This window comes from Lactuca virosa, chromosome 5 (assembly GCF_052849685.1).
Source record: "Lactuca virosa cultivar CGN04683 chromosome 5, Lactuca_virosa_CGN04683_v6, whole genome shotgun sequence".
NCBI lineage: Eukaryota > Viridiplantae > Streptophyta > Magnoliopsida > Asterales > Asteraceae > Lactuca > Lactuca virosa.
In genome coordinates this window covers 172927867-172952733 of record NC_136430.1, presented here as the reverse complement: position 1 = coordinate 172952733, position 24867 = coordinate 172927867, and the positions used below count along the sequence as shown (strand labels likewise).

At 34.4% G+C, this 24867-nt stretch overlaps 1 pseudogene across 1 annotated transcript; it reads right to left on the bottom strand.

The window, feature by feature from the left end:
* Positions 1-1305: 1305 nt before the first annotated feature.
* Positions 1306-24867, bottom strand: LOC145117155 (wall-associated receptor kinase 5-like; annotated as a pseudogene). Its single transcript, XR_013712528.1, has 3 exons — positions 23966-24867; positions 23670-23846; positions 1306-2584 (listed from the first exon to the last, which is right to left on the bottom strand). The product of XR_013712528.1 is annotated as a wall-associated receptor kinase 5-like (transcript).

The following is a 24867-nucleotide window of genomic DNA, read 5'->3' as shown; positions in this document are numbered from 1 at the left end:
TTCTGGACAAGTTGGGCATTTGTGACCTTCATGCTCTAGCTTTAGCTTGATGGGGAATATTGGAATTGATTTATTTTATGTTTGTTATTATCTCTTATTTTCCAGCTAGATTTCATATTCTGTTTTGTATTGTTTATAAAAGGATTTTATGACCTTTGAATAATACAACAAGATATCAAAATTATCATTATTTGGGTGCTACTGTGTGTGTTTGTGTTTCATTAATTGTTTATACAGGGAAAGAATAGGAAGAGCAATAAACGTGAATAGTGAAGATTGCAAATCATAATGGGTAGTACATGTAATTGGGTTCTTATTGAAAATCATTTTGATAACCATTCTAGAAACCGGATTAAGCCAAAATTGTTTGAAACCATGGATGAACAAAGTATAAATTGAAACATAGGTTTGGAGGATGGAAATAAATCAACTTCTTTAATCTATTTTCTGTAAAAGGAGAAAAGGGAAAAGGGATGTTGTTGACGGAGGTATTGGATTGAAGTTTATATGTGTCATCAACTTGTTTTGAGTCAAAATTGTTTGAAGGTATATTTGTAGATAGAAAATCGTTTGGGATTAAATACAAAAAGAGTAAGGTTTATTATTGGAATTGCAAGTGGATCAGATGGCGATTGGAGGAGTTGTAGGTGGCCGCCTGAGAAGACAAAAGGAGGAGGGTTGTGGGAAAGATTATGGTGGTAGTGTGGAGGGGTTAGGTCCCTTTATATTTCTCTTCGTAAAATAAAACGTTAAAAATGATTAAAAACTGATGGGGATTTTTTTTTTAATAATAATAATGGCATAATGAAAAAAATTAAAATGGTAAAATAGACATTTCAACTTTCCAGAGACCAATTCTATAAAGAAATCTGTTCAAAATGACTGCATCCAAAATTGTGGGGGCTTTGATCAAAACCCAGAAAAAATGCAAGCCACATGGAATATTTTTGCTGTTTTGTCTGTAAATTTGACAATTATGAAGGAAAGCTTATTTTATATAAAAATTAAGAAAAATAGATATATATTAAGAGTCAAATACTTGAAAAATTAGAGGCTTGTAAAAAATAAGTTTAATGGTGTACGTCTGTCGCTCAACATGTGAAAAGGATTTGCTTGACGTGCTTCACCATGCATGACCATCTAGAAAGAAAAGCTCCGTGACCATGGAAAATCAGCATGGTTAGAAAGATAAAAGAAGCGTCTGCAAATTTTTTTACTAACTAAGAAGTCATGAACCAAATTTTAACAAACTATTATAATGACGAACGCTTTTTATGTTACATATATATCTCGAACTCAAGCAAATAACAAAGGACCATATGGTAGTTAAAAGGTAACACCTAACAAAGTCACTCAAATTACCCACAAAGTACTCGACACAACACAGTGAAGACAACAATTGAAATACAAATAACAATGTTTTGAAAAACAGCATGGTGCTGATTCCAAACAACCGGGACTAGACTATTACAAACACCATACAAACTAAGCGTGGTGTGTTTTCTTGATCCACAATTCCTGTCGAACCCGAGTAAGACTCCCACTCGTTAGTACTATATGGGATTAACGGGACACCATAAAGATCAGATTGCTCTACTTCTAGAATCAGGCTTTTAGATTCTACATGTGCTTCTTGATGTTGAACCCAAGGATGAGTTGTAAACTTCCTTAAACCCTCTAGTTCCATTGCCACCTCTGTCATAGCAGGTCTATTTTCTCCTACCAAGTTAAGACATCTCTTTGCTATTTCAGCTACTGCCTCTAACTGCTCAAGAGTCCCTTCACGTAACAGTCGTGGTTCAACAATTTGGAATAGACGGTTTTCTTTCATTGAATTGACAAAGTATGTGGCCAAGTTCTTTTCCTCCATGGTTGTACCCAAGTGTGCCTTGAACAAGAGTTGTGACTTGATCGTGATCTAAAGGGACCATTCTTGAAGCACCAAGATCTGACACTTTTGTGGTGTAGTTATCATCTAATAATATATTGGCAGACTTGACATCCCTGTGTATGATAGGCATAGAAGCTTGTGAATGAAGGTATGCAAGTGAAGCTGCAGCTTCAGCAGCAACTCTCAACCGATTCTCCCATGATAACCAACTCATTCCACCCGATCTATGATGAATGTGATAGAAAAGTGTGTTGTTAGAGATGAACTCATAAACTAATACTGGTACCTCCTCTTCCAAACAACAGCCTAACAGCTTAACCACATTACGATGGATGACTTGTGTAAGGATAGATACTTCATTGACGAATTGCTCTGCCTGTGTCTCATCAACTATTTTAGACTTCTTTATTGCAACAACACGTTTATCAGACAAGATTCCTTTATACACTACACCAGAACCACCTCGGCCAATAATTTGCTCCTCCGAATAGTTATCAGTGGCTTTTCGGAGCTGTTCACTGCTAAACATAGTCACGACATCACTAGCCCCTGCTGCCTTGAGCTTTTGTTTCAGAAACACACCCCCATTTTGCTCAAAGAACTTTTCTCGTAGCTTCATCAGTTTCCTCTTCCTTATGCCAAAGCAAATTCCAGTTATTGCAGATGTGATGGCCAGAAAGCCAACAACCAAAACTACATGCGAAAGTAGAAGAAATGAAGCTAGCTCTATAATAAATAGTTGTTATTTTTAAAAATTATAACATAAAAGCATGTGCTAAAATATCCATAAGGTAACATTGCAGACCGAATGTGACTGAGAGAGAGACATGGAAAGATTAAAAGTATGCTTGTGTTCGTAAGTGGAATTATAGACGACCAAGATGTGGACTAACAATCAAAACAACATTATGCCAGAGAAATATGTCGTGTGTGTGGGACCTAGATTAAAAGACGTAAGCAATGCATAAATCAATTGAGCAAGATGCAGCGACTGTTAACTACAACAAGCAATGAGAGCTTAGGAATACCGTTGAACCCGTTGCCAATTGGCTAAAAATGTTGTTTGATGCCAGTGGTCGATCTTGACTTCATGTGGAGGTGAATTTAAATGAAGAACCAAATAAGCAAGGGAAGAAAGAGGTAATATGAGAGAATAGAACAAGTTTTATAAGGAATTGTAAAATGTATTAGGCTGAGAGAATAGAACAAGTATTATAAAAACTTATTAGAAAAATAAAGGGAAAATGACATATAGGGCCCTACGAACTTTCTAGGGTTTACCCGTGGAGTCCCTAAACTCTTTTCTTGGCTTTATGAGGGAACGAAATCGTTTTTGTCGGGTCAATTACGCCCTTTTGACCAAAGTGAACGAAATCGTTTTTGTCGGGTCAATTACGCCCTTTTGACCAAAGTGAAGGGATCCGGTTACCCCTTGCCATATTGATATTTGTTGACCAATTTGACTTTTAATTTTTCCTAACCTTGGACCCACATCTCCCTCTCTCCCAAGAACACAATCTACCAGCATCCATCGTCGTCTTCTTCCTCTCAACCTTCCTCTCAATCGGTTTACCCAAACACTAACATCTAATAAATACTTTTTCTACTTCTATTGAATTTCATTCGTTTACAATAAATTTCACCATTGTCCATACGTATTCTTTTACAATAAATTCAATAGATTTCACCAATTAAAAGACAATAATTTTTATCCTCTGTATCCCGTTTTCATCTGCCTGCTAATTCCATAAGCTGTTATAATGAAAATCAAAGGATAATCTGAAGAAGAGAAAATCGCAAGAATCAAGGGGTTTAATCTTCAAATCCAAAAATATAAACCAAAATATTTTTGCTTCCAAGACTTCCACATGTGCGTGAGAGTATCGTCTTCTTCCTACAGAAGACTATGATAGGAAAACAGGTAATTAACACACTCCGTTCTCCTCTAGAACACCGGGAACCGTTGTCTCTCTCCTCCACCCATACCGTCCGCCTCAACACCCGTGATCTGTGGTCGCTGACGACGAAATCAAGAATGCCAAGGGTACCACCGAAAAAAGGAGCTCCGTCCCCTTCAACGGATTTGCCGCCACCGGACCGAAATCCACCCTTCTTCCTTTGATTTTCTTCCTCCTTGATCGATTGAACTCCTCATAACCACCCCTCATTTGTTGTTGTTCAATTTCCGATGAACCTTCCTTCCCTTCTTGTGTTGCAGTCGGTCGGACCAGAAGAAGAAGGAGACGGACTGCAACCGCCTACTACTTTCGTCTTCCTTCCTCGACCGGTGCTCGCTGATCAGCCACAAACAATCACCCCATCGTTTCCTGTTTCCGTCCGCATCAATTTCCCTTCCAGATCTAATGAAGACGAAGGCCCCCCATTTTGTATATATTACGATTATTCAATCTGATACCTAACAATTATTCATTTGAGAGAGAGATGGGTGGGCCCAATTTTTATCTATGTTTCCCCTAAACCGGCTAAAACAAGTAAAAGGGACTAAAAAAACATGTTGCCTACAACTTGATTTCCTCTTAAGGCCACGAAAAAACTTAAGTGACTAAAATGGTTAATCCCAGAAACTTCATAGGGCGTATGTGTCATTTTCCCAAAAATAAATTTGTAAAACTTATGTCGAATTCGTAACAAAATTTTAAATTCCGGACAAATTTGTATTGTAATTTAAAATATATGCCTAAAATGTAAATTTTGAAAAAGAATAGGATATTCAAACTAACATAACACTTAGGTTGTGTTTGTTTTTTGTCTGCAGATCTGCGTGACCTCTTCTGTCTGCGCCGCGCAGACCACGCGCAGACATTATCATTCGCAGACTGTTTGTTTTTTTGAAGACTGCAGACCTAAAAATGTCTGCGCACCCTCTTCTTGGCGCAGATGTGGACCAGAGTCTTCTAATATCTTCAGACATCTTCTAGCCTAAAAAAACATATATATCTTTATTTTTTTTAAGTTTTTTTTTTAATTTATATTTTTTCCAACTTTATTAATGATAAACAATTTGAAAAAAAAAATTACAAAACTTAAAAAAAAACGTTCGACGATACAAACATGATATTTTTGACAAATTTATAAATAAATATTTATTACAATAATAGTCGTTGAAGTTGTTTATATAAATATGAAAAAAAAAATCATAATATATATTCTTATATTTTTTTGCCAAATTTTGTAAAACATTATTTAATATTGTATCATCAGTTTCTCGAAAAAAATATTTATGGTACGTTTTTAATGGATTTAATTGAAAAAATCGAAGTTTATTTCCATCCATTTATGTATCAAATTCTTTGATCCTTAATTATAATGTTTAGTTATAACTTTGCAACCAAAGTTGTTGGTTTTTTATCAAATATATACGTTAATTCATACCATTTTTATTTTTATTTTTTATACAATGATACATAAAAGTTGATCTAGATTCGTTAATTATTTATAACAAAGTCATAAAAATTTTAAAAAATCACTTTGAAGTTTAAAAAAATCAGTTTATTTAGATTTCAGTTTATTTTAGTAGCCCGCAGATGTTAAAAAAACAAACAGTCTTCTTTTTTCAGACTGCAGATGTTTGGTCCACCTCTTCTACTGCAGAGGTCTACAGATGTGGTCCGCAGACTGCAGACATATTGCCTCAGAAAAAACAAACAGCACCTTAGTTATCTTTTAAAAATATAATACCGTTAGAGGGTTCTTGATATGTTCAACATGAGATTATAAGAGAAAAACAAATGTTTTAAAAACCGGTTTTTTGTTGAATCGGTTTGGTGATCGGTTTCCGGTTCAACCGGCTTAACCGATTCGACCGCTGAGTAAACCGATTTCTATAATCATCATTTTTTTTTCATATTTTACTACACATACATACATACACAAATTCAAACATTAAAATATACATGAAAACAAGTTGTAGATCAATCTAAATACATTAAAATAACACATAACCATAAGTTTTACATAAATCCATGTGCATTAAAAAGAAAATAAAGTCCTAGCTGAATATAAAACAAAAAAAACTTCATAACATTTATCATTTGCTTTTATTCAGAAAAATTTTAATAAATGTGAAAAAACTATCAAAGTTTATTATGCAAAAGGTTTCAATTTCATGTGTTTTTATTCAATTTAACTGGTTCAACCAGTTTAATTGAACCGGTTCAACCGGATTTTTGTAAAAACCGGCTGGTTCGATCTAGTTCAAAAATAGACGTAAAATCGGTGATAGTTGAACCGCTTCCTTCCCCGATTCCCGGTCCAACCGGTTCAACCGGCCTGTTCAAACCGATTTTTAAAACATTGAGAAAAACATAACTGAAAACATTAATAAAGATATTCAAAATTATTAAAAGGTTCTTAACCAGTTTTCCATTCTTATTGTTCCCACTTTATTAGATAGAGTTTTGTAATATATTGAACTCACAAAAGTATTCTTATTGTTCCCACTTTATTAGATAGAGTTTTGTAATATATTGAACTCACAAAAGTTTAATATATTGATAGCATGATATACCATTATTTTTATTTTTTATATAACTCTAATCAAAAAATTCTATAATGCATTAAACTTTATAAAGTTTAATAATATATATATATATATATATATATATATATATATATATATATATATAATATTATAAAAAAATATTTTTTTTCTTTCACCCCATACATTTGAAACCACCAAACTCTTCATATTTCATTCTAATATATCTATCTTATTAATTTAAATATATTATTTTTGTTTTGAATTATCAATATATAGTATAAAAATGTCCTACGGTCACATATTTCGAAAAACGGTCTGTCACACTTTATATTAAAAGTGTGGCAAAAGGTCAGTAAAAAAATTTAGAGACTATTATTGGATACATTTAAATTAGTTAGTGTAGCAATTGTATAGATAATCAAAACATTAACTACATTTATTTATACTAAATGTGATAATTATTAGCCACAATATTTGATAAAATAATTGGTTATAGCAACAAATTCTCTACCCAATAACCACACTTTGATAATACGTCCACATTTTTTCATATCATACAGACACTAAATTTTAAAGTAACCATAAGACTCATACAATGGCATCACATTCCGTCACATTTATATGGTGTGTGTAGGTCATTTTGTACTAATGATAATATATTTAATAAACTTAAAATTATTCAAAGACTATCCAAGTTAACTTAAAAATATCAAAAATTAATTTCTACAACAATTCAAAATTTTCTAAATAAATGATTTTTAAATTAATTAACAATAATAATATTTAAACGTAACATGACCTTATAAATTATAGTTTATAAAAAATGTCAAATAAATATTTTTAAATTAATTAATCGTAACGTTAAAAGTTTTAATATATGATATAATATGATTCAAAATCTTTATAATTTTATATAACAAATTAGTGTAAAAAACTGTTATTTCGTGGTTAATATTAAGAATATAATTATTTTCGAAATGTATTTTCCAAAATTTTAATTATTTATTTTTATTTTGGCGCAATACGCGGGTATTCGTCTAGTTTTTAATAATTAAAAAGATTTTTTTCTTATTGAGAAGTTCAATTGTCATTGAATATCGTATCCATTAAATGCCAACATGACATTCCAAAACAGTAGAATTCAATCTATTGAATGTCAATTATTCATGTCATCGCATTCATTTTCTAATTAAATTATACATTATGGATACTCTGAATTTTTCACTCCATGTACTGCGCTGCCAGACTGTCTTATATCTTAGTTTTTTATTCTGTGTACATGCTCTAGACGACCTTCTATCGTTGTCGTTTTATGGTCAGATTTATGTCAATTAATGCTTACGTAAGTAAGATGTAATCAAGAGAAACAAAACAGTGGTTTCCCAGTTCTCAAACTTAATCGGTCAAAAAAAATTGGAACTTGATCGGTAAAAAAGAATTGGTGGCCACGATCATTTAGACTTGTTACACTTATTATGTGAGGTTAAATTAGACACAAGGATATTTATGTGAAATGTGAGTATATATATATATATATATATATATATATATATATATATATATATATATATGTGTGTGTGTGTGTGTGTGTGTGTAAACTAAACGTATTGTATACTAAAGATAATATCGATAAGATTGTGTTTAACTATTATACTCTGTTAATTCTTTTATTCTGAAATTCTGATCTTATCCTTATCTCTAACAAAATGGTATGAGAGTCATCTCCATCGGTTCAAGATTTTCAGATTACGTGCAGAAAACTCTGAAGGAGACAAAGATCAGAGACATTTTCTATGGCTTCCCAAAACAATTTCTTTCAAACCCAGCTTCCAAAATTCACAGGTAAGAATTATTTCCATTGGAGAATTTAGATGCGATCACAAGACTTATGGGAGATCAATAAAACGAAAGTATAGAATCTGCAAATCCTACTGTCTTGACAATGCAACAAACAAATGTAATAAAGGATTTGAAGAAACGAGATAAGAAATTATTGTGTAATGTCACACCTTATGATCTGATAAGACAAACACACGACACGCTGATAGATAAGCATCAGCGTCTACTACAGCTATAACGCCAACATATAAAACTTATCAGCGTCATCTTATATTACAGTTATCCGATTTTAAACTTTTATGTATTAGGTAATGATATAGATAAGTATAGAATAGATCATAGATCCGGTATCTTTGTGATAAGATTCGTTCTTAGTATAGATTAGACACAATCCCTTCAATAAAGGGATATACATGTATTGATTTGTATATATACAGCATTAGGGCAAACCCTAATGTTGTGATCGTGGCTTTGTGTTAATCGTCCTTGTGAAAGACATGTCTTCTTAGTGAAGACAAAAATCTTTCTTGGTGAAAGAACAATTTGAAGAACATCTATGTTATTTACTTTCTGTTTATTATTTTGCTTAGATTATATTTACGTTTGTTATTCATACTTGAAGTGAATCCGATCGATACAGACCTTCAATTGGTATCAAAGCAGATTTTTGATACATGCAAGTAATCATGTCGACTTCAAGAAATTCCAAATCCTTTGGTCTCAATAAAATTCATCCCTTCGATGAATACAACTTCTCCATGTGGAAAACCAAGTCCATGGTGGTTCTTGAAACCATGGACTATGAGATGAGAAATATTTTTGAAAAAGGTCGCCATGTTCCTATGTACCAACCCATAGTCAACAATGCTCCCCTTGCCCCCTGAAGCAAAAGCCAGAGACGAGTTATGATGACGATGACAAGAGACTCTTCAATCTTAATGTAAAATCCAGGGTTGCTATTGGAAAATCTCTTACATACCATGTGTATCATCTCATACAAAATTGTGAATCAGCCCAAGAGATGATGGACACGTTGACAGTGGCTTATGAAGGCACTGTGGAAGTCTAGGCTACGACCATCAATAATCTTAATCGGAGATACGAGCATTTTTTTTCTCAACAAGGTGAGTCTCTTACCCAAACCTTCAATAGGTTTAATTTTTTGGTTAATGATATGCACAAGTTGGGAATCGTCAAGCACTCTTCGCAGTTGGTTTTGAAGTATTTCGATTCTCTTGGGAAAAGTTGGGAACATCACGCCGATGTTCTTAAGAACGACTAAATTCTTTGGTTGGGAATCTACTAAATTATAAAGAGACCAAAGCTCTTCGTAAAGAAATCATGAAGGACTCGAACAAGGAATAGTCTGTTGCACTGGTGTCTCGGATGGAAAAAATGAAGCACATCAGCGATTTTGATAATTCAGATCAGGGTGAAGAAAGTGATGAAGATCTCACCGATGAGCTTGTTACCAACGCTGCACTTATCGTCAAGCGCTACGAAGAAAATGAAGCAAACGGGGTTAGAAGAGCTCATTTCAAGGGAAACAGTTCAGCAAGGAGGTCCATTTCTGAGAAGAGAAACTCAGGTAATTTCTTTAATTGTGGAAGCCCTGATCATTTTGCCAGGGACTATAGAGAGAAGAAAGAAGCCCAAAGTCTTGAGAACTATGAAGTTTTGTATAAGAAGCTTGTGGATCATATGAAGAAGGAAAACATCTCTCTACCAAAAGAATTCATTGCAAAACAAGAGGATCATGAAGAATTGGTGGATGATGAGGAGACATCTGAAGATGAGAGGCTGAATGTTAAGGGTCTCATGGCACTTATCAATGATTCCCTTGATGGTATTTGTGACGCTGATGGTTCTCATGTTGGTAAAGGATCAAGTCCAAATCTAGGTCAAACTTGGTACCTAGACAGTGGATGTTCTAGACACATGACCTGTCATAAGTCCCTGTTAACAAATTTTGTAAAGAGAGATTTTCCATAGGTTGCTGATATGAGCATATTTAGTCATAAGAATCATGCATGATCTTAATACTTTATGTTGTTTTTATCTCATTTAATGAACAAAAGGTGCTTAATTAGTTTATAATTTCATTTTTCAGCAACAATTACATGCTCGGATGGAAAAGGAAGCGGAACTAGCGATTGGAAGCTTGGATCTTGGATTTTGAAGAAAGAAGGATGTTGTTGGACAGCTTGACCCCTCGTCAGTGTTTAGGCCATATCTCATGAACCGTAACTCCGATTGACAAGGATCAAAATTTTCTGAAAACTAGACACAATTTCGGACGACTTTCGTGTTTTGAGAAAATGCTGATTCCACAAGGTACTCGGCGAGTAGGGTCGACTACTCGGCGAGTTGCATCGAAGATTCGAGAAGATAAAGACTCCTTGACTTACCGTACACGGGTTTTAAGTGACGGACTCGCCGAGTAGGTCACTGGACTCGCCGAGTAGCCTCTGTTTCGTAAAAATCTATATAAAGGGACTTTCAGATCGATACCCTAGGAGAGAGATGAACCCTTGGAGGCCAATTGTCGACTAAAGGTGCTGCTGGAGCGTGGGAAGCAAGGGAATCAACCCTACATTCAATTTTAAGGAGATTTGAGGCAAATTCACATCATTCTTACTTCAATCTATTGTTTTTCATTATGTTAAGACTTTTAAATTTCGTTTTTGTGCTGTCAATTACCTCAATCATGAGCTAAAACTCTTAAACTTCTGTTTGGGGATACAAAATTGAGACTATGGTTTGATTATTGGTAGGATTAATTCAATATTGGTGATTTTGTTGATTATTAGCTTGTTAAAGAACCTTGTGTGTGAATGATAACTATTTTTCTGTTGATAGGAAGATAATTAAATAGTATGAACATCTTTTAATTGTCAACCTCATATGTTTATGTGACCACTTTATCATATGTCTAGGAATAACAAACGTGAAACTAGAATTAATAGAAAATTAGGTAAATTCATGTGTGAGCTTGTTTGATGACCATCAGAAAGAGGTTAATTAAAGGACCAAATTAGTTAACCATTACAAGTCTAAATTAACCCGAATAAATAACCTAGTGAATTGAATTAAATTAGACAACTGGCCATTGTTTGAGTTAGTTTGTTCTCTAAGGATTAGTGCAGCGAACGTGAATCTAATCACTTGAATCGGTAGCCAATAGAAGAATCAATCCATTGCACTATTGCCATAATATCAACCATAGGATTAATTGAGTTGAACTAAACAGAAGTTCCCTTCATTATTGAATTTAGTTGAATCTTTGCTTATCTAGTTTCTAGTTAATTAGTCTAAGTGTTAGTTAGTAAGTTTCTAGTCTTGGAAAACTCGAGAAAACCCCCCCCTTTCTATTACTTGTTTTATTTAGATAATATTAGCATTTATTTTAATTGTTTACCGTTCCCTGTGTTCGATACCCTACTTGCTTGAACTATATTACTAATCGATAGGTACACTGCATTTCGTGTGTTTATTTTGTGTCTAAGTTAGTAGGATTAAAACTAGTTCGTTTCACACACATCAAGTTTTTGGCGCCGTTGCCGGGGAACGGTTCAAATAGTTAATTTTATTTGCTAATTGTTATCGTTTTTATTTTATTGATTAGTTTTTTATTTTTATTTTAATTTTTATTTATTATGTATTTTCCAAATCTCGATGCTTTTGATGCTTTTCTTGAGGAAGTAGTACAGGAAATTGAGCAAGAAGATGAGGAGTATGACTCAGATGATGATTTGAAGTAATTTGGAAGATGGTTAGATAACATCTTGCCTAATAAACAAGAGCAATCTGAGTTACAAGAGCTAGAGTTCAAAGATGAAGAATTTAATCCAGAAAGAGATTTGGAGGAGCTGGAAAGATTGCTAGTAGAAGGGTCAGATGAAGAACAAGAACAAGCTGAGTTGCAGGAACCAAGCCGTGGTTTGACCATTACCACGACATGGCCCCCTGTTTTTTCGGTTTGTGTTTCGAAGCATGGGGTGACGACTCCAACTTTGGAGAAATTTCTGAAGCGCGATCCATTTCTGATTAGTATCCAACCGGTCCCAACCCTTATCAAGATTCTTGGGTTTTATGTATTCAAGCTCGTTTGGCCAATTTTAGAAGCAAAGAGCCAATTTTTATAATTTGCACCAAAGAAGATATTCAATGCAACGGATGGATTGGCATTGAGTTTATTAGAAGTTTATTAAGTTGAGAGTCCAGCTCAAGACTCGCACAAAAAGAAGCGCTTGCGGGAGGCAACCCGTCATTAGAGTTTGCTTTTCTTTTTCTTTTTAAACTTCTAGTTTATTAGGGATTGCATGTGAGGGTCTAGAGTCAAGGCTGACGAAGCGAGAAATCGAGTCTAGGCGAGAGAGGAAACGAAGTTTTGAGTCAAGCTATGAGTCCAATTGATAGAAGGGTTATAGAGTGTTTATTCACTGAAGAAAAATGAGGGAAAGTATTAGTTTATATAACCCCCAAAGATCAGAAACGGACTTGGGCAGAATAAAAATTTTGTCACTCAGCGGTCTACTCACCGAGTGCATCTTATGGACTCGCCGAGTCCATGTGAAAATCCGCGATTCTTCTGCCATTTACGCTTCAACTCGGCGAGTCTACATACTTACTCGACGAGTCGCTCATTCTTCTTACTTTTGAGCTGAAGATTTGATGACATTTGATATGGGCATTGGTTCTTTTCTTTGAAGATCATTTTCCGAGCATTTCCAAGAGTTTTTCCCTTATATTTGGAGCTTTTATAAAGACTGTACCACACGAGATTTTGACACCCAAGACATGGATGAGTTGTTCCCATGTCTAAAGTCAATTGAAGATGGAGCTGAAGAGAAGAGATTTCAACCTCGCCACTACTATCCCAGGGGAGTTTGTTCCAATTCTCTCCTTATTTTTATTGTTCTTTATCATGCATGATATGCAATGGGGACATTGCATAAATTAAGTGTGGGGTAGGGGGTTGGTTGGTTACACTAGTTAAATTTTAAAATTTTGCATAAAATTTGCTAGGATTAATTTAGAAAATTTTGGTAAAACAATTAGGATTCCATGCTAGTGTTATGCTTGATGATTGCATGAAGACCCAAATGTTTAGTTGAGCCAATACACATTATAGTGCATTTGTGGCCCCCTTTATTCTAGTGAAATCATGGGACAAAAACACAACCTCGCTTAGTTTGAGGAATGCAATATGTTTAGTATCGTGTACCAGAAATGTATCCAGGAAAATTTTTATCTTTAGCAAATAAAGGTTGAAGTTGAGCGCCCCTGCTTAAGCATGTAGGGTTTTGAGTGAAAAAAGTGAGATACATGTAAAAAAAAAGAGAGAGAATTACAAGAAAAGTTGTAAGAATTTTGGAGCAGTTAAAGTGAAGATCAAAAGGTCAAAAATCCGAAGAATCAAAAAGTTGAAGATACCAAAAATCAAACACAGAAGGTGGTGAATTCAAAGAAATCAAGATCAAATGTCCAAGAAGTGAAGAATTCCAATAGCTCCATAGTGGTATCGAAAAGTTGTAATTTTCTAGATTATGTATGCTTGGGTTGCTTGACCAAAAATACCTTGAGGTTAAAAAAGTTTTCTGGGGATGGATTCGGAGGGATGCATAAAATGAGCGTTGTTCAAAAGAAGTGGGCGAGTGTTTATGAGGATTGTAAGTATTTTGGATTAAGGGGGGTCCTTAGGAAAAACTTTAGACACAAATGCATGCGTTGCGGTCTTGGCATAATGGCTGGGTTCGATTGGGATTATCTTATGTGGTATTAGTATGTTAAATATCAGTTTTGCTTGGGGGCAAGCAAAAGTCAAGTGTGGGGTATTTTGATATGGGCATATTTAGTCATAAGAATCATGCATGATCTTAATACTTTATGTTGTTTTTATCTCATTTAATGAACAAAAGGTGCTTAATTAGTTTATAATTTCATTTTTCAGCAACAATTACATGCTCGGATGGAAAAGGAAGCGGAACTAGCGATTGGAAGCTTGGATCTTGGATTTTGAAGAAAGAAGGATGTTGCTGGACAGCTTGACCCCTCGTCAGTGTTTTGGCCATATCTCATGAACCGTAACTCCGATTGACGAGATTCAAAATGTTCTGAAAACTAGACACAATTTCGGACGACTTTCGTGTTTTGAGAAAATGTTGATTCCACAAGGTACTCGGCGAGTAGGGTCGACTACTCGGCGAGTTGCATCGAAGACTCGAGAAGATAAAGACTCCTTGACTTACCGTACACGGGTTTTAAGTGACGGACTCGCCGAGTAGGTCACTGGAATCGCCGAGTAGCCTCTGTTTTGTAAAAATCTATATAAAGGGACTTTCAGATCGATACCCTAGGAGAGAGATGAACCCTTGGAGGCCAATTGTCGACTAAAGGTGCTGTTGGAGCGTGGGAAGCAAGGGAATCAACCCTACATTCAATTTTAAGGAGATTTGAGGCAAATTCACATCATTCTTACTTCAATCTATTGTTTTTCATTATGTTAATACTTTTTGATTTCGTTTTTGTGCTGTCAATTACCTCAATCATGAGCTAAAACTCTTAAACTTCTGTTTGGGGATACAAAATTGAGACTATGGTTTGATTATTGGTAGGATTAATTCAATATGGTGATTTTGTTGATTATTAGCTTGTTAAAGAACCTTGCGTGTGAATGATAACTATTTTTCTGTTGATAGGAAGATAATTAAATAGTATGAACATCTTTTAATTGTCAACCTCATATGTTTATGTGACCACTTTATCATATGTCTAGGAATAACGAACGTGAAACTAGAATTAATAGAAAATTAGGTAAATTCATGTGTGAGCTTGTTTGATGACCATCAGCAAGAGGTTAATTAAAGGACCAAATTAGTTAACCATTACAAGTCTAAATTAACCCGAATAAATAACCTAGTGAATTGAATTAAATTAGACAACTGGCCACTGTTTGAGTTAGTTTGTTCTCTAAGGATTAGTGCAGCGAACGTGAATCTAATCACTTGAATCGGTAGCCAATAGAAGAATCAATACATTGCACTATTGCCATAATATCAACCATAGGATTAATTGAGTTGAACTAAACAGAAGTTCCCTTCATTATTGAATTTAGTTGAATCTTTGCTTATCTAGTTTCTAGTTAATTAGTCTAAGTGTTAGTTAGTAAGTTTCTAGTCTTGGAAAACTAGAGAAAACCCCCCCTTTCTATTACTTGTTTTATTTAGATAATATTAGCATTTATTTTAATTGTTTACCGTTCCCTGTGTTCGATACCCTACTTGCTTGAACTATATTACTAATCGATAGGTACACTGCCTTTCGTGTGTTTATTTTGTGTCTAAGTTAGTAGGATTAAAACTAGTTTGTTTCACACACATCAGTTGCTTTTGGCGATAACAATAAAGAAGGCATCATAAGTGTTAGAACCTTTGAGAGTCGGGCATTCAAGATGAAATAGGTGTCTTTTGTCAAAGGCTTCAAGAACAATCTCATATCCACCAGTCAACTTTGTGATGCTAGTTATAAGGTTCTTTTTGGTCGCCATGAGGGGAAGGTGTTCGATTCTAAAAACAAAATTGTGTTGATTGTACTCAGACAACAATATTTATGTGGTTTGATTTTGTTGTTTTAAGACTTTGCTATCTTAGTTTTACTTTATGCTTCGTTTCTCTTTAAAATGATGAGCATAAGTTTTTTTATTACTAGCTATAATTTTATGCTTTAAAAAATTCCTCTTAAACTTTTTGTTTTTATTAAAGGAGTATACATTGTACATTTTTTCTACAAACATTTCCTACATGATCTTCTATATCAATAGTGACCTTATCTGACCAATCTACTCTGAAGGAATCATCATATCATTTCTTGAATGCATCACTCTCCTTGTACAGCCAGTGACACTGACTTTGCATCTTGTCTTTAGCAGCAACTTACCTCTCACTGACGCTGATGCACTCGCTGATTAACATGTTGCTTTATGCTGATGAGACCAGATGGGGGATAACTATGCCACCAGGTGTTCTTCTAGGCAAATATATCTTCTATCTTGTACAACCTATTTCTTTTACAATGAGATGAGATGAAGTTAGGTGACCTGGAACGACTAATTTCCAGAGACGTTCTCACTACAACTTCATCACCTCAAAGATCCAAAGGCGTCTTCAACAAGACAATGATCCCACCTTCTCTTCCCTCAGGGGTCTCAATGTATGAAACCTTCAAGTTTTGTCTTGGTGACTCTCATAACTCGAAGGTTACAAAGATTGGATCCCTATAACTCATTGGTTACAACGACGGGTTCATGTTCTTACATGAAGTTTGGGATCAATCGACAGAACCTCAACGATTAAAGGCATTATCTCTCCTTGTTTACTATAAATTGTATTGTTTTTGTGTGATATGGTTGATCTTGTTTGTTCTCTTTTATAGCCAAAAATTCAAGGGGTAGATATTTTGGAAAATGGAAATGCATTAATGACCATTCAATTCAAAAGATTTGATGGAACGAGTCTTTATCACCTTTTTGAAAAAGTTGCACATATTTTGACGTTTAAACTATTTTCTTGTTTAACTAATTGTGTTTTTTTGTATTCTTATCTTGTTTATTATTTTGTAGCATTTTGTAAAGGAATCTAACGGTGGCAATTTTGAGCCTAGTATGCAACTTTTGACACATCATCATCCCTAGAAGCATGTTGTTGTATGTGACAAAATATCTCTAAGTTTCTCATCAGTGAGACCATCTGCTGAGAACATTGAGTCACCCTCACATGCTGATTGTCTAGTGTTGTCTAAACTCTCAAAGTGAGATTGTCTGGTCCAAATAAAAAATATTGATAAAAAGGTTAGGTGTTTATTTTTAGTTTAATCATCTTACCCGACCCTATCCCTAGAGGCATACTTTCCGTATACATCAAGTCTCATGTTCTGATGAAACATTTAACACAACCCAATGGCTTACCCTAATTGCATAGTCTTCAACATAAGATTTACTTGGCTGGTCCTTAAATGACAAGGATTGTTCATATCCCTGACCTCCTAGTCTGAGGTATGTCATGGTACAATTACGATTTAACAGTGAATCTTTCATTCTAGATTGCAACTTACTCCATGATACGAAAGTTTAAACCACTTCTTGTTGATGAGTTAAATTGTTAATGATTCATGTTGATTTCACCTCAACGTGACTAAAACAATCCATTCTCTCCACAAGTCTTCTAATACATAACTTGATGATTCACTGTGTAAAACCATACACTGATAAAAGTTCGAAAGCCTGTGTCGATGGTTAGCCTATGTACCGTAGGCTATCATACGCACCAATCCGTTCTTGCCCTTACATTCTTCTTTAAAGTTTTAAGATTCAGCGTAATGTACCATACGCTGATGAGAGCTTGATAAATCTATGTCGATGGGTATATCATTGTCTGTGATATATTACACTCACCTATCCACTTTTGCCATTTTTCTTCTAATAAAAGAGATTTATTATTCAACATATGAAACCGCATGCTGATGAGATCTCACAAAACTATGTCAGTAAATAGTAGTTTAAGCCCACACTATCAAGAGACATCAGAAACTTAATGGGGGACCGTCTCAAGTTACTCGCTGATCGCCCATGCTGATATTCATTGCTGCTGATGACTTGTCTCACAGATCTAACTTCCTTGTCTCAATGGTAACTTTTTGGATAAGTTCTAAAAAGATTCTTCATTATCTTGGGATACGAGATTTTTACGGAGAAGATTTCTTCAGTCATGATTACTTAAAAAGGAAGAAATCCTTTTCGGTATATATTTGGAATTCACCGCTCTAGGTCAATTTTACAAGTGATTCAAAAGCAATTGGCACTCTCTCTCAAAAAGAATCCCAGTCATAATTTTCATCAAATCTTTCATCATGTCAAAGCTTCTATATGAGTTTTCCCCCAACGCTAACATCATCAAAGGTCCTTATGCTCCTAACTCCACCATCATCATCCAAACGACAAATGTAGCATTATCGGCTGAGATACCAAAGCAGTTCACGAACTCAGAAATCAAAGACTTTGTCGACTATGTCAAGAGCGGTCCTCCTCAATATGCATTCTGTGATTTCCCGGACCCTTTCTACCGTAAACAAGTATGTGAGTTTTACTATACATTCTTTGTTGATACTATTGTTCAAACCATCACTGGAACCATTGGAGATGGTTAATTTAGGGTTACCATTGATGTGGAATCCTTTTGAACTGCTCTTCATCTTCCTCGATTCGGAAGTTACTCTAAAGCTACCAATCTGTTCATGAAAAATTAGGGTATAAATTCCACCTTCCAAGCCTCACACGCGATCCATACAAGAACACTCTTCGGGTGCAAGAACCAAGAGGTTATTAATCTTTCTTTCAATTTATTTTTAAAGTCTGTTGCTATAACTAGTAAAACCTAGATCTTAGGGTGCATGTACACTTAGGTTTGTCTTTGATTGTTTCCGCTACCTTAAGATGGAGTATTGAATACAAATAAAACCCACAATCACCTTTTGCTTCAAATGATGCAACATGTCTATTCTTTTCCTTCCACATTAAATGTTAATGTTAGGTTCAATGTTGATAGATCCTCACGTTCATAAGTAATTGGCGGAGATCCTTAAAGCATAGGTAGGGGCGATATTTGTTTAGGAACAAGAACCAAAGAACAGAGATTGAGATACAGTAATGAGAGAATAGTGGGTAAGAGGTGGTAGATTTTTTTTGTATCCAATAAATTTAATTAAAATATTTTTAATAATTGAATAAATGGAAACCTCAAAAATAAATGAAAAAGAAAAAAAAACGGCAAGGTAATCATTTAAAGCCTGTAGGGAGGACGTGTGTAATTTTTAACCATATGAGAGATGGTTCGAGTTATATATATATATATATATATATATATATATATATATATATATATATATATGTAACAACTGGTTCTGAAAGTGTTTCGTTGCTCGGGGCTGCAGTCTAATTATCATTGTCATAGGGTTTAGGGCCTTGGGAAAGGAAGGATTTGGCCCAGTTCAGAGGTGGGAGTTATGACATGAGTGACCCAAGTATTCGTTTGTGTCTTCGGAAGCCAAGGGTATGATTGTAAACGGATATCTCGGTCTTTTATGGATTTTGGATTTAATCGGGGAAGGTTTTAAGGATTGGGAGAGTTATTAGGATCATAGGGCTTTTCGCCACCTTTTCGTGGATATAAGGTTCGTTAGAAACGGACCTCTGATGAGAAAGTTATCGCAATTTGAAGTTATTGACAATTTTGGTCTGTAATGGAGATAAGTCGCAAGGCAGTCCCACGCATGCAAGGAATGCATGCATGTGTTTGGCTGGGTACGCCCAGCGTAGAAGGTTGCATGGTCGTGGGTGATTTGTGAGTACGTCGGGCCTACTAAGAGGTACGCGAGGCATACTCCATTTAGACCACAACCCTAAAATTTTGGGTTTGGAACTATATAAGGAACGTTATGCTCTAAAACCCAGCCACCCTCTCACCTTTAGAAAGTTTTCACGAAACCCTAATCCCTTGTTTGTGTGTTTTCAACTTAGATGATCAATTTAGAGTGCATCTTGGTGTTTTGAAGGAAGGTGGCCATTGTTGAAGCATCATCAAAGGAGCAAAGGCTTATAGATCTAGAACCTTATCAACATTTCGCATTCATATAAGGTATAAATCTTTGAGCTTGGTGTTTATTTGCTTAGATCTCTTGAAGTATGGGTTTTTGGTCCTTTTTGACCCCAAGGACGAAGCTTTATGGTTCAAATCTGTTTCCTAGGCTTAGGGTTGCCACCCTTGGTGCTATTTGAGTCCATAAGACAGAAAGTTGCTATCTTGAAGGTCTTGATGTGTTCATGCATGAGTTAAAGTCATTTTCATGGAAGTAGATTGCTATACTTTGATTTTGGTTTCATTTGGGTCGTGTAAAGTCACAAAGTCAGTGACTTTATGGGTTTAGACGTTAAGTAAAGCTCAGATTTGTGATTTGGTCCCTTAGTTTGAAGCATTAAGTTCCTAATAGCAAAAAGAGCTTAACAGCAGAGTATGTTAGGCGTACAGCCTGGTACGCGCAGCGTACAGGTCACAAACCTAGTACGCGTTGTGTACATCTGAGTACTCCCTGCATACTCAGTCAGAGTGGGTTTCACACTTATGCGCCTCAGTTTGGGCCATTCATTAGACTTTGCTACTTTGGTCCTTTGTGGGCCATCAGAAATCATATATTTTAGGTTAATAAAATGTTTCGGCTTTAGGGTAAGGCCTATTAGAGGGGTTAGTCCCAATTTAGAAAATTGGGTCAATAGTGGGCCACTAGTGGGCTTGGGAAGGCTAACTAGTAATTGGGCCTTTCTGTGTGGATTTGGGCCTTAGTTATTAATATAGTTGGGCTAGGGGTAAAATGGTCATTTTAACCCCAAGTATGGATTATGGATCATGGTTTGGGACCCAATTGCTAATTGGGTGATCTTTTGGTATTGATAGCTCGAGGAATTACCAGGGCAGCAGCTAAGGATTTTGTGCAGTGAGCTTCAACTTTCGAGGTGAGTCTCCTTACTGTTTGTATGGGTAGAAGGCACCAATGCTGATCCATTTTGGTTTATGTATGGTAGGAAGACCCGGGGGTTAGCCCTAGGCATTATGCATGGAAGACCAGGAAGCAGCTCCTAGCACACTGTATGCTATTATGTATGGTAGGAAGACCCGAGGGTTAGCCCTAGGCATTATGTATGAAAGACCAGGAGGTGAATTCTGGCACACTGTATGCTGATTAGCTAAGTAGAGTAGTATGTATGCTAGTTGTCTCTGTGATGCTTGCATGGAAGACCAGGAGGTGGTTCTTGACACTTGTCTGTAAGACCTAGGGGTGGCCCCCGGCTTGGCAAGAAAGACCACGAGGCGGCGCGTGGCATAATGACAAGACTATTATCGGCACATAACATCTTTATTGATTAGGATATATGAATGATATGTATGGCTCACGGTTATGTATGACAGTATCCGGTTGAAAGAGACCGAATGGGTAGGCCAGCACCCAGATATGCTAGGCAGTATGTTTATTTTATGGTATATGATATTTGGAGATCTCACTAAGCTTCGTGCTTATGGTTTTCAGTTTTGGTTTCAGGTACCTTAAGTTTTCAAATAAGGGAGCTCGAGGCGATCGCAGCGCATACACCTATGTTTTTCCGTAATATGTAATTTCTGGGAATGAACTCTAATAAATGTTTTTATTTCAAAATGTTTTTCAATGTGTGACCCAAGTTACAAATATTTTTAGTTATATTAAAATGAAAATTTTGCTCATTAATTTTGGGATGTTGCAATATATATATATATATATATATATATATATATATATATATATATATATATATATATATATATATATATATAACAAAAATGTAAAAACAAAACAAATGTTTAAGTTATGGCTATGATATCTAATATAAAAATATATTTTTTTAAATAATCATATGGCTATATGCGTATCCACATACGAAAAAAAATAATAATATATTGTTTCTTATAGATGTACAATAAAGTAATTTTTTCTTTATTATTACTTTTTTTTTTGAAAAATATTGTATATAAAATGTTATTATATATAACAAGTTTTTTGGGTTATTTATGTTCTCATTTGCTTTTTAATATATACTAGTAATTGAGTATGCCCTTTGCAGCGGGGTTTTATCTATTTTTGTTGTGTATTAGGAGTGAAAATTAATTAAACACATATAGCATATCACGTTTCTTGTATTGTCATACATAGGTATTGTCATAAAATTAATTAGATAAGTATATATATATATATATATATATATATATATATATATATATATATATATATATATATATATATATATATATATGAGAGAGAGACCTCAAAGATTAATGAAAACCTTAGAAAGAAACATAAAAACACCAAAAATAATATCTAGCGATATCTAATATTTTTTTGACTTTGTAGGCATAAAAATCGTTTACATATATAATTCAGTTTTCAAAAATTAAAACGTAATCTGACTTACTATTATATATACTGTGAATCTGGACTAAATATAATTTATTTTTTAGCAGATTTACAATGTAAATTTTAGCTAAAACTTTGAGAAAAAAATAATTATACATCAATATGAATGTATACTTAAATAGTATAAAAAATTATGAATTTTAATATTTTTATTTTATTTTTTCGACAAAAACTAAACCTAAATATTAACAAAAAAAAAAAACCAACAACAACTGCAACAACAACAAAACAAAGTGAGTCTTTATTTAAATTAATTATGTGAAAACCCGCAAGTGAGTTTATTTATATTGTTGATCTGAAATATATATAATTTAGTTTTTAAAAATCACGATGCGAATCTGATTTATAATTATTTACACTTTGAATCTGAAATATAAATAATTCAGTATTCAACATACACAATATGAATCTGAACTAAAATTTCGAAAAAAAAAACTGTTTTTTAAAGATGTCGTAGGTTCAAATCATACAGAGCGTGATTCAGATCTTCTTCAATCGAATTCGATTGAAGCTCTAACTGGAACGGCAATATGAATCTAGATTTAAAGAGTATGAAAAAAATATGAATTTTAATTTATTTATTAAAAACATAAACCTTAACTTTTCCAAAAACAAAGAAAACGAAATAAGTTGTTTTGAAAAAAATAAAGTTTGTTTTATGTGTATGTGTGTGTGTGTATATATATATATATATATATATATATATATATATATATATATATATATATGGTCCGGTTCTTATGTTGACACATTTTAATTTAAAGTGAGGACTTGTGAGTATACCTTAAAAAAATTGAAAAAAAATTTTAAAAAATACAAATCATAAAATCAAGCATAGATCTATGTCCAAGAGGAAAAAAAATTGGAAAAAAAAATTTGCATCGTTAAAATTGATCCATGATTCAAATTTAATGATTCAAATTCTTTTTCCAATTTTTTTTCTCCCGAAATAGATATATACTCGATTTTATAATTTGTATTTTTTTTAGATTTTTTTTCAATTTTTTTAAGGTGTCCTCACAAGTGCTCATTTTAAAATGAGTTATCACCCGATCCCCCCCCTCTCTCTCTCTCTCTATATATATATATATATATATATATATATATATATATATATATATATATATATAACGAAAAATCGTGAACAATGATATATTTGGTTTTTTTCCATAAATAACAAATGACTTAAAAAAATAAAATAGAAAAAAAGTGAATTTTTGTTATAATCACGCATATAGGCCTCGAATTTACAAATCTACAATCATTGCTTTGGTCATTGATTGCTTTAAATTCCGATGTTTTGAATTGGTTCATTGACTCTTTAATTTATAATGAACATCTAACGAATTTTTCTGTATATATGTATATGTATACGTATATGCATACCTGAGGAGATTACCACATCTAAAGATTTTGAATCTTTTGCAATAGATCGACACCCATCTGCTGTTTTTCCATCAGTCCCCTCGTATCCTGGCGAACAATTACAAGTGTAACTCCCGGGAGTATTTTTGCAAACGCCATAACAAGGGAAGGTGCTTTTGTCCTCGCATTCATTGATGTCTGGCAAATAAAGATATTCACATATTATAAAATATTTATAATTGATAAGAAAGACATATATTCTATATTGCCATGGGGTTATTTACTTATTTTAATTTGGTTTTAAAATTGAAACGGACCTTGGCAGCCTTGATCAAGATAAGGATTGCCCTCGTAACCTTCATTGCAGCTGCAACGATACCCACCAGTATCTACATCGTTGCAGGAGCTATTTCCCTTGCATGCTGTAGCGTGTGAGCAACTCCCTGGAACCACCCAATCGACAACAATCGGGACATTGGGATTTGTCCTATCATCAAAGTCTCTGTCTTTCAGATCGTTTAGACCACCAAAATCAAAGCTGCCTTCCTCCCCAAGAAATGCGAAACCGCAAGGATTGATAGACAAAACATTAGAATGGCTGCCAAAGGTGGTAAATGTAGCATCAATATACGAAAGGCCCTTTGGTATTGATGTCTGACAACACCCGATTCCAAAGCAATACCCACTGGACATGTCACTTTTTATGGTACAGAATCCCAAACAACCAATAGTTAAGTTGCTTCCATTCGCATCCCCGTTAATCAAAACATAGTCATCGCATCCAATGACAGTTAACTTGTTCTTCTGTGAAAAAGTTCGATAGCCTTCCTGTAACTGAATCCACCCATTAAATATAACAGGTACACCAGGTTCGTCGTAACATGCGTAAGAAATTGTGTTGAAAATTCTCATCTCCGAATCTGAAATATTGTGTATAGAGATATCCCCAATAAAGAGCTTTGGCGGGTCAAACTGTGTGGAATCGCAGGTCAACTCAAATGAGTCATCTAAGTAACAGCCTTTGCCTATGCCGAAAGGGTATTTAACGGTCAAGTTCCCGCATTTTGTTGGGCAGCCTGGCTTTGCTATGTTGCCCATGCCTGTAAGGTCGGTACTTACGAAGTTTCCCTCAGGCAACAAAGGCATCGATTTTGTAAAATCGAAAGTAAACAGAACTAGTGTGAAAAGAAGAAGCATTTTTTTCTTGTTTTTTGTGTGA